Raw genomic sequence first — 11707 nt, 5'->3', positions numbered from 1 at the left:
GGAAAAGTAGCTCTTAGGTCTTAAATTATGATATATCATATAGACCTAATTATGAGCTACGGTTCCGCACCTAATAGTAAGATTGATTGATTTATTTCATTTTATATATTTTCATGTATATGCTTGTATATGTATTTATTTTTTATATAGGTTTCTTCAAAGAATTATTGGTAAGGTAGCTGCGGAACCAAAGCTCTTAGGTCTTTATGATATATCATAAGGACCTAAATTAGAGCTATATGATTCCGCACCTAATAGTAAGATTGGTTGATTTATGTCATTTTATATATTTTCATGTATATGGTTGTATATATATTTATTTTTTATATATGTTACTTCAAAGAATTGATGGTTAGATAGCTGAGGAAAAGTAGCTCTTAGATCTTTATGATATATCATAACGACCTAATTAAGAGCTACGGTTCCGCACCTAATAGTAAGATTGATTGATTTATGTCATTTTATATATTTTCATGTATATACTTGTATATATATTTATTTTTTATATAGGTTTCTTCAAAGAATTATTGGTAAGGTAGCTGTGGAACCATAGTTCTTGGGTCTTTATAATATATTAGAAGGACCTATCTTAGAGCTACAGTTCCGCACCTTATAGTAAGATTGGTTGATTTATTTCATTTTATATATTTTCATGTATATGGTTGTATATATATATTTATTTTTTATATAGGTTTCTTCAAAGAATTGATGGTAAGGTAGCTGCGGAACCTTGGCTCTGAGGTCTTTATAATATATCATAAGGACCTAATTAAGAGCTACAGTTCGGCACCTAATAGTAAGATTGGTTGATTTATTTCATTTGATATATTTTCATGTTTATTGTTGTATATATATTTATTTTTTATATAGGTTTCTTCAAAGAACTGATGGTAAGATAGCTGCGGAAACGTAGCTCTTAGGTCTTTATGATATATCATAAGGACCTAATTAAGAGCTATGGTTCCGCATCTAATAGTAAGAATGGTTGATATTTTTAATTTGATATATTTTCATGTATATTGTTGTATATATATTTATTTTTTGTATAGGTTTCTTCAAAGAACTGATGGTAAGGTAGCTGCGGAACCGTAGCTCTTAGGTCTTTATAATATATCATAAGGACCTAATTAAGAGCTACGGTTCGGCACCTAATAGTAAGATTGGTTGATTTATTTCATTATATATATTTTCATGTACAGTTATATTGTTGTATATATATATTTATTTTTTATATAGGTTTGTTCAAAGAATTGATGGTAAGGTAGCTGTGGAACCATAGCTCTTGGTCTTTATAATATATCATAAGAACCTAATTAAGAGCTACGGTTCCGCACTAATAGTAAGATTGATTGATTTATTTCATTATATATGTTTTCATGTACATTGTTGTATATATATTTATTTTTTATATAGGTTTCTTCAAAGAATTGATGGTAAGGTAGCTGCGGAACCATAGCTCTTAGGTCTTTATGATATATCATAAGGACCTAATTAAGAGGTATGGTTCCGCATCTTATAGTAAGAATGATTGATATATTTAATTTGATATATTTTCATGTATATTTTTGTATATATATTTATTTTTTATATAGGTTTCTTCAAAGAATTGATGGTAAGGTAACTGCGGAACCGTAGCTCTTAGGTCTTTATAATATATCATAAGGACCTAATTAAGAGCTACAGTTCAGCACCTAATAGTAAGATTGATTGATTTATTTCATTTTATATATTTTCATGTATATGCTTGTATATGTATTTATTTTTTATATAGGTTTCTTCAAAGAATTATTGGTAAGGTATCTGCGGAACCAAAGCTCTTAGGTCTTTATGATATATCATAAGGACTTAAATTAGAGCTATGATTCCGCACCTAATAGTAAGATTGGTTGATTTATTTCATTTTATATATTTTCATGTATATGGTTGTATATATATTTATTTTTTATATATGTTACTTCAAAGAATTGATGGTTAGATAGCTGAGGAAAAGTAGCTCTTAAGTCTTTATGATATATCATAACGTCCTAATTAAGAGCTACGGTTCCGCACCTAATAGTAAGATTGATTGATTTATTTCATTTTATATATTTTCATGTATATGGTTGTATATATATATTTATTTTTTATATAGGTTTCTTCAAAGAATTGATGGTAAGGTAGCTGCGGAACCATAGCTCTTGGGTCTTTATAATATATTATAAGGACCTATCTTAGAGCTACGGTTCCGCACCTTATAGTAAGATTGGTTGATTTATTTCATTTTATATATTTTCATGTATATGGTTGTATATATATATTTATTTTTTATATAGGTTTCTTCAAAGAATTGATGGTAAGGTAGCTGCGGAACCTTGGCTCTTAGGTCTTTATAATATATCATAAGGACCTAATTAAGAGCTACAGTTCGGCACCTAATAGTGAAATTGGTTGATTTATTTCATTTGATATATTTTCATGTTTATTGTTGTATATATATTTATTTTTTATATAGGTTTCTTCAAAGAATTGATGGTAAGATAGCTGCGGAAACGTAGCTCTTAGGTCTTTATGATATATCATAAGGACCTAGTTAAGAGCTATGGTTCCGCATCTAATAGTAAGAATGGTTGATATATTTAATTTGATATATTTTCATGTATATTGTTGTATATATATTTATTTTTTGTATAGGTTTCTTCAAAGAACTGATGGTAAGGTAGCTGCGGAACCGTAGCTCTTAGGTCTTTATAATATATCATAAGGACCTAATTAAGAGCTACGGTTCGGCACCTAATAGTAAGATTGGTTGATTTATTTTATTATATATATTTTCATGTATATTGTTGTATATATATTTATTTTTTATATAGGTTTCTTCAAAGAATTGATGGTAAGGTAACTGCGGAACCGTAGCTCTTAGGTCTTTATAATATATCATAAGGACCTAAATTAGAGCTATATGATTCCGCACCTAATAGTAAGATTGGTTGATTTATTTCATTTTATATATTTTCATGTATATGGTTGTATATATATTTATTTTTTATATATGTTACTTCAAAGAATTGATGGTTAGATAGCTGAGGAAAAGAAGCTCTTAGATCTTTATGATATATCATAACGACCTAATTAAGAGCTACGGTTCCGCGCCCAATAGTAAGATTGATTGATTTATTTCATTTTATATATTTTCATGTATATGCTTGTATATATATTTATTTTTTATATAGGTTTCTTCAAAGAATTGATGGTAAGGTAGCTGTGGAACCATAGCTCTTGGGTCTTTATGATATATCATAAGGACCTAATTAAGAGCTATGGTTCCGCATCTAATAGTAAGAATGGTTGATATATTTAATTTGATATATTTTCATGTATATTGTTGTATATACATTTATTTTTTGTATAGGTTTCTTCAAAGAACTGATGGTAAGGTAGCTGCGGAACCGTAGCTCTTAGGTCTTTATAATATATCATAAGGACCTAATTAAGAGCTACGGTTCGGCACTTAATAGTAAGATTGGTTGATTTATTTCATTATATATATTTTCATGTATATTGTTGTATATATATATTTATTTTTTATATAGGTTTGTTCAAAGAATTGATGGTAAGGTAGCTGCGGAACCATAGCTCTTGGTCTTTATAATATATCATAAGGACCTAATTAAGAGCTACGGTTCCGCACCTAGTAGTAAGATTGATTGATTTATTTCATTATATATGTTTTCATGTATATTGTTGTATATATATTTATTTTTAATATAGGTTTCTTCAAAGAATTGATGGTAAGGTAGCTGCGGAACCATAGCTCTTGGTCTTTATAATATATCATAAGGACCTAATTAAGAGCTACGGTTCCGCACCTAATAGTAAGATTGATTGATTTATTTCATTTTATATATTTTCATGTATATGCTTGTATATATATTTTTTTTTTATATAGATTTCTTCAAAGAATTATTGGTAAGGTAGCTGCGGAAAAGTAGCTCTTAGGTCATTATGATATATCATAAGGACCTAATTTAGAGCTACAGTTCCGCACCTAATAGTAAGATAGGTTGATTTATTTCATTTTATATATTTTCATCTATAATGTTGTATATATATTTAATTTTTATATAGGTCCCTTCAAAGAATTGATGGTAAGTAAGCTGCGGAACCATAGCTCTTAGAGCTAATTTAAACCTACGGTTCCGCACCTTATAGAAAGAATGGTTGATTTATTTTATTTGATATATTTTCATGTATTTTGTTGTATATATATTTATTTTTTATATAGGTTTCTTCAAAGAATTGATGGTAAGGTAACTGCGGAACCGTAGCTCTTAGGTCTTTATAATATATCATAAGGACCTAATTAAGAGCTACAGTTCAGCACCTAATAGTAAGATTGATTGATTTATTTCATTTTATATATTTTCATGTATATGCTTGTATATGTATTTATTTTTTATATAGGTTTCTTCAAAGAATTATTGGTAAGGTATCTGCGGAACCAAAGCTCTTAGGTCTTTATGATATATCATAAGGACTTAAATTAGAGCTATGATTCCGCACCTAATAGTAAGATTGGTTGATTTATTTCATTTTATATATTTTCATGTATATGGTTGTATATATATTTATTTTTTATATATGTTACTTCAAAGAATTGATGGTTAGATAGCTGAGGAAAAGTAGCTCTTAAGTCTTTATGATATATCATAACGTCCTAATTAAGAGCTACGGTTCCGCACCTAATAGTAAGATTGATTGATTTATTTCATTTTATATATTTTCATGTATATGGTTGTATATATATATTTATTTTTTATATAGGTTTCTTCAAAGAATTGATGGTAAGGTAGCTGCGGAACCATAGCTCTTGGGTCTTTATAATATATTATAAGGACCTATCTTAGAGCTACGGTTCCGCACCTTATAGTAAGATTGGTTGATTTATTTCATTTTATATATTTTCATGTATATGGTTGTATATATATATTTATTTTTTATATAGGTTTCTTCAAAGAATTGATGGTAAGGTAGCTGCGGAACCTTGGCTCTTAGGTCTTTATAATATATCATAAGGACCTAATTAAGAGCTACAGTTCGGCACCTAATAGTGAAATTGGTTGATTTATTTCATTTGATATATTTTCATGTTTATTGTTGTATATATATTTATTTTTTATATAGGTTTCTTCAAAGAATTGATGGTAAGATAGCTGCGGAAACGTAGCTCTTAGGTCTTTATGATATATCATAAGGACCTAGTTAAGAGCTATGGTTCCGCATCTAATAGTAAGAATGGTTGATATATTTAATTTGATATATTTTCATGTATATTGTTGTATATATATTTATTTTTTGTATAGGTTTCTTCAAAGAACTGATGGTAAGGTAGCTGCGGAACCGTAGCTCTTAGGTCTTTATAATATATCATAAGGACCTAATTAAGAGCTACGGTTCGGCACCTAATAGTAAGATTGGTTGATTTATTTTATTATATATATTTTCATGTATATTGTTGTATATATATTTATTTTTTATATAGGTTTCTTCAAAGAATTGATGGTAAGGTAACTGCGGAACCGTAGCTCTTAGGTCTTTATAATATATCATAAGGACCTAATTAAGAGCTACAGTTCAGCACCTAATAGTAAGATTGGTTGATATATTTAATTTGATATATTTTCATGTATATTGTTGTATATATATTTATTTTTTATATAGGTTTCTTCAAAGAATTGATGGTAAGGTAGCTGCAGAACCCTAGCTCTTAGGTCTTGATGATATATCATAAGGACCTAATTTAGAGCTACGGTTCTGCACCTAATAGTAAGATTGGTTGATTTATTTCATTATATATATTTTCATGTATATTGTTGTATATATATTTATTTTTTATATAGGTTTCTTCAAAGAATTATTGGTAAGGTAGCTGCGGAAAGGAGCTCTTAGGTCATTATGATATATCATAAGGACCTAATTTAGAGCTACAGTTCCGCACCTAATAGTAAGATCGGTTGATTTATTTCATTTTATATATTTTCATCTATATTGTTGTATATATATTTGATTTTTATATAGGTTCCTTCAAGGAATTGATGGTAAGGTAGCTGCGGAACCATAGCTCTTTGAGCTAATTTAAACCTACGGTTCCGCACCTTATAGAAAGAATGGTTTATTTATTTCATTTGATATATTTTCATGTATTTTGTTGTATATATATTTATTTTTTATATAGGTTTCTTCAAAGAATTGATGGTAAGGTAACTGCGGAACCGTAGCTCTTAGGTCTTTATAATATATCATAAGGACCTAATTAAGAGCTACAGTTCAGCACCTAATAGTAAGATTGGTTGATATATTTAATTTGATATATTTTCATGTATATTGTTGTATATATATTTATTTTTTATATAGGTTTCTTCAAAGAATTGATGGTAAGGTAGCTGCAGAACCCTAGCTCTTAGGTCTTGATGATATATCATAAGGACCTAATTTAGAGCTACGGTTCTGCACCTAATAGTAAGATTGGTTGATTTATTTCATTATATATATTTTCATGTATATTGTTGTATATATATTTATTTTTTATATATGTTTCTTCAAAGAATTGATGGTAAGGTAGCTGCGAAACCATAGCTGTAAGGTCTTTATGATATATCATAAGGACCTAATTAAGAGCTACGGGTCCGCACCTAATAGGAAGATTGGTTGATTTATTTCATTTTATTTATTTTCATGTATATTGTTGTATATATATTTATTTTTTATATAGGTTTCTTCAAAGAACTGATGGTAAGTAAGCTGCGGAACTGTAGCACTAATTAGGTATTTATAATATATCATAAGTACCCAATTAAGAGCTACGGTTGGGCACCTAATAGTAAGATTGGTTGATTTATTTCATTATATATATTTTCATGTATATTGTTGTATATATATTTATTTTTTGTATAAGTTTCTTCAAAGAATTATTGTTAAGGTAGCTGCGGAACCATAGCTATTAGGTCATTATGATATATCATCACTAATCTTTATTATTTGTTTCCATTACAGAGTTCTTATGGAGATATATAGGTTACAATACTGTATTTATTAGTTCTGATGGTCTTTATTTGTCTTATGTGTGTAATTGTTCGTCTTAAAGAAATAAAATATGGTATTGACTATTGATTTCAATGGGAAAAAACACACAGAAGAAATCAACTTAAATACCTTTATAAAGTATCAACACCATTCTAAGAAAATTCTGCAAATACTAATGGTATGATATTATACACCATTACATGTACATTGGCCAGTTGAATTCTTATCAGGATAATTAAAAAAAGAATAATTAAAAAATAACTGTATTAGACATTATTAATGTTTTTTTAACAGTAGCCATGTGAAGGGTGAGAACATATTTTCCAAGTCAGAAAACTGAAAACTAAAAGTTGTGAAAACATCTAGCTAACCGACCGAGAATTATTTTACCAGTTTAATATTTAAAGATACATGTACCAAGTATATTAACAAGATTTTCCTATTAAAATAGCAATAGTAAATCCTGAGATCGGAATAGAACTTCCAAGGGGAGACAAATTCAATAAACACCTAGATTTGTTAATTCAATGGGAGGTAACTCTGTAAAATATGCAGATTCTAATGCAGTTGAAATTCAAATCTTTATTCTTTGACCTCCTTTTTTTTCCATCTTTATATTAATTTTACAAACGTAGGTGTTGATGATAACTATTGTGAACATGTAGTAAGAAATCAAAACTATTTTTAGTAAAGGTTTATGTTGACAGAAATGGATTTATAAAATATATAATAATGTATCCATTTTAATTCCTTTTTAGGTTCTTTCTGTGATGTTTTTCATGGTGTTGGGAATAAGACTTTGGAGTCTAAAACATCTAAAAGGAAGGTAAGTACCAGAATGTTATTCCAGTTTTGAAGAGAAAAAAAACCCAAATGTATTATAAAATTTCTTTGGAAAATTCTCTCTTGGCTTTTAGGAGTTGGTCAGGTCTACTCTCTCATTTATCAGTACCAGTATATAATTTAATTTTAGGATCTGATGTAATTACATAAAATTTGCTGGATAGCTGTCTAATCCACATGTTCTCAACATCTATTACACATTTATAGACTACCAGTATTTATATTAAATATATATAAGTATACCAACAATGATCAGTTTAAACAATTTTTGATGAGGCATTTTATATTTCAGGTTAACATCACAGCTTGTCCGTAAGGATTGAGGTTGGGGAAAATGGGAATGGCCATTGGAGCTGACTTTTATGGTAAGAATCAGTACATAGATTTATGAACTATTCAACTTAGAGCAAGTCACTAGAATTTTTCATGTTATAAGTGTATGTATAATTTGGAAGGGGGTTTCAAGATACAAATAAGGGATGTCAAAGATTTGAATTTTGGATATCTTCTCTCTGTTTTTTTTATCTAAATTAATGCCACTATATAGAAATGAAGAAATGTAGTATGATTGGCAATGAGACATTAATCAACCAAAAACCACATGACAAGGATGTTAGCAACTATAGAATGCCATTTTATGGTCTTCAACAATGAGCAAAACCTATTCTCTATTGTAAGCTATATAAGGCCCCAACATGGCAAATGTGAAATAATTCATATGAGAAAACCAACCACTTGATATAGGATAAAACAATAAACAAAAAATAATATGATCGACAACAAACAACGACTTGTTTTTCATCTTTTTTTGCCAACAAAGACTGGTAGTATAAAATGTCTACGAGTCACTTTAAAGCTAGGTAAAGAAATGTTATATGCATCATAATTGTAATGTCCAGTTAATTATTCTTTTGCATTAAATATTGTTTCAATTATTTTCACATAGTTTTGACAGATATGTTTAAGAATGAATATTTCTTTTTCAGGTAACTTTAACTGTGGCTGCATGAAAATGATTGGGTGACCGCACCAGTAAAGAATGTAATTCAGACAATTTTTGTGTATGTTTGAGAAAATGTTTATAATTTTTTACAAACAAAAAAATAGTGTAAAGATTCTCCATTTTCAACAAGATTGTAAGTTATAGATCACTTATTTTGAATTTTAAAATCTCTCTTTTTACCATTAAAACCAAAGGATATATTCAGGTAGCTCTACTCATGTCCATTCTTGACAATTTTTTGTCATGCATATTGATACTGAACTGGTTTTTGTCTCGCCTTGACGGAGTCAAAAAGCGAGACATAGGTATGCTGTTTCCGGCGGCTGCGTCAACAATGTATTAGTTTGTGATTAGGTCTAGTTTATGGTGAACCACTAGTGGTAGGTCAATAATATTTGGTATGCAGTTGAATTAGCATTGGCACATCTCATTACCATGGAGATTATTTGGCCCTGCCCCCTCAGTCATGGTTTATTGACTTTGAAACTTTGCTTAGTTTTCATGTATTAGTTTGTGATTAGGTCAGTTTATGGGGAACCACTAGTGGTAGGTCAATAATATTTGGTATGCAGTTGTATAAACATTGGCATATCTCATTTCCATGAAGATTTTTTGGCCCCGCCCTCTTCAGTCATGCTCTATTGACTTTGAAACTTTTGCTTAGTTCTTTAAAGGGAATGACTTATGAAAAGTCAATGGTATTTGGTATGCAGTTGTTTTAGCATTGGCACATCTCATTTCCATGGAGATTGTTTAGCCCTGTAACTTTAGTCATGGTTCATTGACTTTGAATATTTGCATAACTTACATGTAAAAGTATTGTTATTTTAATTTCAACATTTGCATTATCAAAATAACAAATAGGCGAGACATATCTCTGTGTTAACAGTTTATTGGTATGTATAGTTTTGTTTTGAGTTCTTAGTTCAGATTGTATTCATTATTTTTTCCCCCCTGTGGCTAGATTTAATTGGTACTTTGAAAATTAATTGAAATGGACCACTTCTATTTGAAGACCTACTCTTTTAGATATATTAATAATGGTCCATGTCTAGTCAAAACACTTCCAGAAGTTAAGAATGGAGAATCTTAAAATAAAAGAAAAAATGAAATGTATATTTTGTCTTTCACCGTTGTTAAATATATATCTTTTCCGAATGTTTTCGTTTTTTTATCCTCTTGCCATAGGGAAAGGAGGCATTAAATGTTACCCTTGATGTCCTTCTGTCCTTTTGTTGTTCTTTTTGTCCCATTTTTTGTTTCCGCTCTAACTTTTAAGAGTAATGCCCCTTTATCAGTTGGAAAGTTGCAAATTTGGGCAGTGAGTCACTTACTTTTCTAGAGTTATGCTCCTTTTTACAATTTTTAAAATTGCAAAGATGGGGCAAGGGCATCGTGTCCTCATACACATTCTTCTTTTATTTTTTAGCTGAGTTTGATATAATTTATATTTTTATCAATTGTTTTGTTCTGAATAATTATACATTTTTTTATACTGTCTAAAGTATACTTCCTGAGACGGTCTTCAGAGCATTAGGTTTTGGACTCCGGTTTCCAATCATTTTCCCACTACAAATTCAGTTTTTGAAGAAGTTTGACCAAGTTCACTCGTTTTAGTCGGTTGTCATGGTTGTTACTTGCAGGGAGATTGTTGATGATAGAGATTTTGTCATTATTTGGCATTTAACTTAAAATACAGCATAGAAGCATTTCATCAATTATGATTTTTATGATTATCTTTTATGTATATATGCTTACAATTTGTATACATGGATATTGTTTAAAAAATCATTAAAATCTGGTGTCCAGACGAGCTGTCTGGGTTATCAGCTACATGAATATATTGTTAGTTTTGTTTAAGCCTAAATATTTAAGGGATAGAAGTTATAGTAATATTATATGAATAGACTCGTTAATGAAATTTATTTGAGAATGTCATGGACCATAAAAGTACAGGTCAAGTTAGATTTTGATTTTTTTCACAATTACTGTTCAAGATTTGCGGCTTGCCTTTGAAAATGTTATTTCTTTGATTTCTGGATGAAAATTATAGTACCACTTGACCCAATACTTTGAAATTGTACATAATATCATGGATCATCGAAAAACTGTTCCAAGGTCCATTTTGATGGTTTTGAGAATAACCATTCAAGAGTTATGCCCCTAAGTTACCTTAAACATTTAACTTTCTTATTTCCAGATATTAATGAAGTAATGTTTGACAAAAGCTTTTTTGATTTTAACACTTAATTTATGAAACACAATTTTAATTGTAGAGCCTGCGACTTTTGTCGCAGAAAGCTCGATATAGGGATAGTGATCCGGCGGCGGCGTTAGCTAACTTCTTGAAAGCTTTATATTTTAGAAGGTGGAAGACCTGGATGCTTCATACTTTGTATATGGATGCCTCATGTTACGAAGTTTCCGTCAGTCACATGTCCAATGTCCTTGACCTCATTTTCATGGTTCAGTGACTACTTGAAAAAAAAGTTAACATTTTTTGTAATGTTAAATTCTCTCTTATTATAAGTAGTAGGATAACTATATTTGGTATGTGCGTACCTTGCAAGGTCCTCATGCCCGTCAGACAGTTTTCACTTGACCTCGACCTCATTTCATGGATCAGTGAACAAGGTTAAGTTTTGGTGGTCAAGTCCATATCTCAGATACTATAAGCAATAGGTCAAGTATATTCAGTGTATGGAAGGAATGTAAGGTGTACATGTCCAACTGGCAGGTGTCATCTGACCTTGACCTCATTTTCATGGTTCAGTGGTCAAAATTAAGATTTTGAGTTTTGGT

General features: G+C 29.6%; 1 long non-coding RNA gene across 1 annotated transcript; it reads left to right on the top strand.

Moving 5' to 3' along the window:
• Nucleotides 1-7758: 7758 nt before the first annotated feature.
• Nucleotides 7759-10744, top strand: LOC127734594 (uncharacterized). The gene is made up of 3 exons (XR_007997668.1): nucleotides 7759-7885; nucleotides 8195-8267; nucleotides 8889-10744. It is a non-coding gene; the product is annotated as an uncharacterized LOC127734594 (long non-coding RNA).
• The last annotated feature ends 963 nt before the right edge of the window (nucleotides 10745-11707 follow it).

This window comes from Mytilus californianus, unplaced genomic scaffold (genome assembly GCF_021869535.1).
Source record: "Mytilus californianus isolate M0D057914Y unplaced genomic scaffold, xbMytCali1.0.p SCAF_3, whole genome shotgun sequence".
NCBI lineage: Eukaryota > Metazoa > Mollusca > Bivalvia > Mytilida > Mytilidae > Mytilus > Mytilus californianus.
This window is presented reverse-complemented; position numbering and strand designations above follow the sequence as displayed.